General features: G+C 33.2%; 1 non-coding gene across 1 annotated transcript; it reads left to right on the top strand.

Moving 5' to 3' along the window:
* The first annotated feature begins 4,873 nt into the window (after positions 1–4,873).
* Positions 4,874–4,947, top strand: TRNAI-AAU (transfer RNA isoleucine (anticodon AAU)). The gene has a single exon. It is a non-coding gene; the product is annotated as a tRNA-Ile (tRNA).
* The last annotated feature ends 1,834 nt before the right edge of the window (positions 4,948–6,781 follow it).

Here is a 6,781-nt window from a genome sequence, read left to right as displayed (position 1 = left end):
TTTCTTTATTTAATTTTGGTAATTTAGCTTAAGTTTTGTTTAATTATTTATTTATAGATAGAAGTTGTGATTGGATGATGTGAATAGTATAGTGCTTAGTTCAATTTTGTCCTAATTGTTCATGTTAATTTTTGGATGTTGAAAATTAGGAATAGAATTGCATTCATCACATCATACATACATATAGGAAATAATTTTGGTAAAAATAACAAGATATTTTCATGAAATCATTTTTAGGGCATGCCATTGGTTGAATTGAGAAATTATTTTTCAAACTTGCTTGAAATATTTTTCATAGAACATAGAAAAGAGCTAGAACAACATACCTTGTGAGATTTGAGCCCTAATTGTATGGTTGCACATCTTCAACCATAAAGTTTGTTCTTGTATGATAAACTCCTTTTATGATTGTGATCTTTGATTTGCATGATTCTATATGTCCATTATTTTGTGTATGAATGCATATATATGATTGAGGCCATTGTTTCAAATAACTCACTTACCCAAATAGCCTACCCTTTATCTTCCATTGTTAGCCAACTTTGAGCCTATGCCAAACCCATTTGTTCTTAATTTTAGCACATCATAAGCCTCAAGCGGAAAATAATAAATGTCCCTTGTTTGGATCTTTGATTAGCTTAGGCTAGTGAGTGTGTTTATCATTTAAGTTTGGGAAGTTTGGGAATATTGGTTGGGATACAAGGGTGTTTTTATATTTTTGTCAAAATATTGAGAATTGGGTACATACTCATGTATGAATTATGTTAAACCATATGCATTGATGTTCTTGTATATATTTTAGTTTGAAAAAGAAAAAAATGATGATGAGAAAAATAAATAAAAGAAAAAGAATAGAAAAGAAAAGAAAAAAGAAAAGTAATAAAAAGCGGACAAAATGCCCCAAAGTGAAGTCAATAAGAATCAATGCATATGTGTGATGATCAAAATGAGAATAAATGAGTGTGTGAAAAAGTGAAGAATGGTAGTTAGGTTTGCATTTGAATTCTATAGGTTGTCATAGGTTAGGTGGGAAGCTTAGATTAATCAAAGATTCAAATTTCAAGCTCACTTGACCATATGCATCCTACCTTGACCCTAGCCCCATTACAACCCATGGATAAGTCCTCATGATATTTGCATTCATGCATCAAATATTAGTTGATTGTTAGACGACTTGCAAATCTTTGAGAAATATGATTGAAAGAGGATTGAGTGATTAAACCCTACACACTGAGCGATTAGAGTGTAAACACATCCGGTGAGGGTTTCAATTGCTCAATTCTATGTTTTCATTGCCTATCTTATTTCTTCTTGCAAGTTGTTGAAATGAATTTTGAAAATTTCAAATCAAATCTTTGGACATTGATGATATTACTATATTTGCTTTGTCTTGGCCCTAAGTTTCTACTTTATATTGATTGAGGTTCTTTTGTTCGTTTTTGCCAAATTTAATAGGAACCATAGTGTACATATATATAGATAGCATTTAGTGAAGTTGTATGCATGTAGTTAGTTGTATTGAATGAATTGCCTTCCCACTTTATCCTTCTCCTTTGATTGTGATTAGCATGAAGACATGCTATTGTTTAAGTGTGGGAGAATTGATGAATCTATATTTGACGATATATTTTGGTTTGATTTGAGTAGATTTCATCACATAAACCCACATTTATTCATGTAAATAGCATGCTTTTATGTTTTCTCTCCAAATTATGCCTAATTGCGAAAATATGCTATTTTGTGCCTATTTTAATCATGTTAATCACACTTTTATGCTATTCGGTGCCATGACATGTTTGTTGAGTGATTTTAGGTCCTAGAGGCAAGTTTGGCAAGGCAAAAGATGAAGGAAGCATGAACAAAGGGAGAAAACATGAAAAAAACAAAGGAGAAGCACACATTGGAGTGTGTGTGTGCACAACCACCTGTGCGTACGCACAAGAAGAAAATCAGCATGTGTGCGTACGCACAGGTACCAGCGCGTGGCCTCATTAATTCAAATTGCTGGGGGTGATTTCTGGGCCTCCAGAGCCCAATTTTTGGACCCTCTGAAGCTGATTCTTCCTATATTAGATAAGGCTTCACTCCATGTGAAAGGGGGGAGCAATTAGGGTTAGATTGTAGTCATGTAGTTCATTTTCTAGAGAGAGAAACTCTCCCTTCTCTCTAGAACCTAGAGTTTTTAGTTTAATTCCCTTGTAATTTCTATGTTTGATTCTTGTTTTGATCTAGTTTCTTCTACCTTTCTTTACTTTATTGTTTTAATGTCCTTAGTTTATCTTGATAATTTCTCATTTCGGTTATTCTTTTGTTTAAGCACACTCTTGTTCTTTTAATTTACATTTAATGCAATTTATGTTTCATGTCATTTATTGCTTAATTGAGTTGCTATCTTTACTTTTGTTGCTTGGTAGTTGTAGCATTTATTATTTCTTGTCATTTTACCATGCTTTCTTTACATGCCCACCAAGTGTTTGACAAAATACTTGGTTGGGATTTTACATAGTTTTTCACACTCTTGGTTGAGAAATTGGGTGTTTGGGCAAACATGAGTGGTAGATGTCTATTCCACATTGTGTGAGGGTTGTTAATTAATTTGGTTTTCCTTGACTCTAAGCGACCCACTAGTGTTGACTTAGGACTTAGGGATTGAGATTAATTATGCTTAGTTGACTTGTCCTCGATGTAGGGTTGACTAATTGGGATTAATTCACACACAATTACCATGTTTGTAGTCCACAACTAGGATATGAATCCTTAATTACCCACTTCTTGCCAAGAGTCCTTTTTAGCTTTCAATTTCCATTTTCATTGCCTTTACTTGCCTTCATTTAATTTCTTGCATGTTAGGTTACCTTCTTAAATTTTAATTTCTTGCCAATTGCTATCATCCAACCCCCATTTCTCTTATAGCCAATAATATAGCACTTTAATTGCAACTCCTAGGGAGAACGACCCGAGGTTTAATTACTCTCAGTTTATATGTTTTGAATTTAATATTTGATAGTGAGAATTCTTGTTGGTTTGGACTATGCTACCGACGAATTGATGCTTTTATTCCATTGATTCCAAACTATACACAAGAATCTCTCATCGTCACCTATCCATGTCGACGAGTGTTGATATGTTCCTTTTTATCTTTTATAAGTTTTTGTTCCAAGAAAGAAATTGAATTGCGTATAAAACCTTAACAACGATATAATAAAAGTTTTTGAAACATATTTCTACCATACAATATGTATATGGAGTAAATTATAGCACTTGTTATGCTACTACATAATTTTCTTCCTATGAAAAAAGTTTGCTGGAACATGTAAGGAAATGATGGAAGCTCTATCCCTAATACCCAAAAGTACATGTATTTGACAAGTTCTTTACCTTAGTAAAAAGAGCAAAACTTCTTGCAAAATTTACTTAGATTAGTGTTTTGAAATGTATACTCTTTATGTTACCGACGTAACAATTACATCCCATACTTCTTTTATTGCTAACAGGGCCATAAATCAAAATCCAAATGAAAGTTAAGCTCTTGCCAATTTTTTTAAATATCTCGATGCATTCATAGTGAAGGATAGATTATAAAACTTTCTAATCTTAATCTCTTTCATAAGTAGATTTCATGTGGAATTATATGGAGCAGTTTGGATTTTACTATGTCATCAAATAAAGTAAGATTTTTAGATTATTCCAGTTTTATTAGTTAAATATATCACTCAAAAAATTGTCTTCTTACCTGTTGAAAGAGATAAATATTAAATAAAGACAAACAGAAAAAGAAAACATAATTTTACTCTCTGTTAATTGTTTATAAACATAGCATGCTTTAATGCATCAACCAACAATGCCAAGAAAGACAATAAAAAGATGACTTCAATTGTGGTTGAATTCAACCCCAAGTTTTAGTTCCGATCATTCGTTGACTTTAGAATTCAACTTAAACAACCATTTTTTGACCATGCAAAGGCTTTGTGGCATTCTTTCTAATCAAAATTTGGTCTCTGTTCTAATGTCATAGAGAAAACAAGAGCTAATTATCCAATCCAAGGGGTAATATTGGTATTTTTTTAGTACAAGATTTAGCACACATTACCCTTACAACTTCAAATTTTAGATATCTTCGTACCAAAAATCTATCATTATAGTTAAGTTAGTTGCCACAAACTTTTTCAAATGTAATAACAAAATTCTTGTCGAATTTCATTTTCTTCTTAACAACTTCATATTTGTGAACCATAACTATGCTATATTTGTTGTTTTGCTAGCACATTAGGCATCAAAATCATGGGTATAAAGTTAGAAAAATATGAAACGTTTTCTTCTATGCATTGTAACTTGATATTCCATGGGTGAAGTCGGCAAAAGCAAATGGGAAGTTCTTTGGTATCTTAAGCATTGTTCACCATAACGTTCTCCTTTTACATTTTAACCTTCGCAAATGAGCTGGATATTCTATCACTTTTGAACATAATATGCAAAGCTCTCAAATATAATTTGAGGTGCGAAATTTGTATCATATTCTTTAGTGCACACCAACTAAACAAAATTTCTTATATGTTCAAAGAATTTTTTTTCTAATTTTCCTAATTCGCGTACTTTTATTTTCTCACAAGCAAAGACATTGAATATATCGCTCTATTTTAAATTGATTTGTTAATTATTTATATATTGATTCTAGCTATTTCTTGCGAATCAAGTAGGGCAAAATACACCTAATACTGGAATACCACCAACAGATATATAATGATATCACTAATGTGCTGTGATACACCCTGATGATTTATAGAAATAGAATATGAAAACTTTTATTAACACTGATTAACAGGAAAATTAAAAGTTTTATACATGTCGATAAATTAAGCATAGAAAATATGTAGGCCTATTAGCTCAGTTGGTTAGAGCGTCGTGCTAATAACGCGAAGGTCGCAGGTTCGAGACTTGCATGGGCCATTTGAAGAAATATGTTTTTTATAACCATGAATTTTCAGAGTATAAAAATAATGGCCTATCCATGTCAACGAGTGTTGATATGTTTCTTTTTATCTTTTATAAGTTTTTGTTTTAAGAAAGAAATTGAATTGCGTATAAAACCTTAACAATGATACGATGGAAATCTTTGAAACATGTTTCTACCAAACAATATGTATATGGAGCAAATTATAGCACTTATTATGTTACTACATAATTGTCTTCCTATGAAAAAAGTTTGCCGGAACATGTAACTTGATGGAAGCTCTATCCCTAATACCCAAAAGTACATGTATTTGACAAGTTCTTTACCTTAGTAAAAAGAGCAAAACTTCTTGCAAAATTTACTTAGATTATTGTTTTGAAATTTATACTCTTTATGTTACCGACGTAACAATTACATCCCATACTTCCTTTATTGCTAAGAGGGCCATAAATCAAAATCCAAATGAAAGTTAAGCTCTTGCCAATTTTTTTTAAATATCTCCATGCATTCGTAGTGAAGGATAGATTATAAAACTTTCTAATCTTAATCTCTTTCATAAGTAGATTTCATGTAGAATGATATGGAGCAGTTTGGATTTTACTATGTCATCAAATCAAGTACGATTTTTAGATTATTACAGTTTTATTAGTTAAATATATCACTCAAAAAATTATTTTCTAACCTGTTGAAAGAGATAAATATTAAATAAAGACAAACAGAAAAAAAATATAATGTTACTGGTGCACGAATTGTGAATCACACTTTTCACAACTCGTACCACTGACCAGCAAGTGCACTGGGTCGTCCAAGAAATACCTCACGTGAGTAAGGGTCGAATCCCACGGAGATTGTTGGTTTGAAGCAATCTATGGTTATCTTGTAAATCTTAGTCCGGAAGTCAATTATGTTTATCAGTTGAATTGCAAATAAACAAGAGAGCATGGATTAAAGGTTACTTGTTATGCAGTAATGGAGAATATGTTGGAGTTTTGGAGATGCTTTGTCTTCTGAATCTTTGCTTTCCTCTGTCTTCTTGTTCACGCACGCACGTCCTCCTATGGCAAGCTGTGTTGGGGCATCACCGTTGTCAATGGTTACATCCCCTCCTCTTGTGAAAATGGTCCAAATGCTCTGTCACAGCACGGCTAATCATCTGAGGTTCCCGATCATGCTGGAATAGGATTCACCCTCCTTTTGCGTCTGTCACTACGCCCAGCACTCGCGAGTTTGAAGCTCGTCACAGTCATTCAATCCCTGAATCCTACTCGGAATACCACAGACAAGGTTTAGACTTTCCGGATTCTCATGAATGCCGCCATCAATCTAGCTTATACCACGGAGATTCTGATTAAGGAATCTAAGAGATATTCATTCAATCTGATGTAGAACAGAGGTGGTTGTCAGGCACACGTTCGTGGGGGAATGATGATGATTGTCACGTTCATCACATTCATGTTGAAGTGCGAATGAATATCTTAGATAGGAACACGCATGTTTGAATAAAAAACAGGAATACTTGCATTAATTCATTGAGACACAGCAGAGCTCCTCACCTCCAACAATGGAGTTTAGAGACTCATGCCGTCAAAGAGTACAAAGTTTAGATCTAAAATGTCATGAGGTACAAAATAAGTCTCTAAAAGTTGTTTAAATATTAAACTAGTAGCCTAGGTTTACAAAAAATGAGTAAACTATGATGGATGATGCAGAGATCCACTTCTGGGGCCCACTTGGTGTGTGCTGGGGCTGAGATTTAAGCAATTCACATGCAGAGGCCATTTGTGGAGTTGAACGCCAGTTTTTGTGCCAGTTTGGGCGTTCAACTCCAGC

The sequence above is a fragment of the Arachis ipaensis genome, chromosome B5 (assembly GCF_059453495.1).
Source record: "Arachis ipaensis isolate K30076 ecotype BB chromosome B5, ASM5945349v1, whole genome shotgun sequence".
Classification (NCBI taxonomy): Eukaryota; Viridiplantae; Streptophyta; class Magnoliopsida; order Fabales; family Fabaceae; genus Arachis; species Arachis ipaensis.
This window is presented reverse-complemented; position numbering and strand designations above follow the sequence as displayed.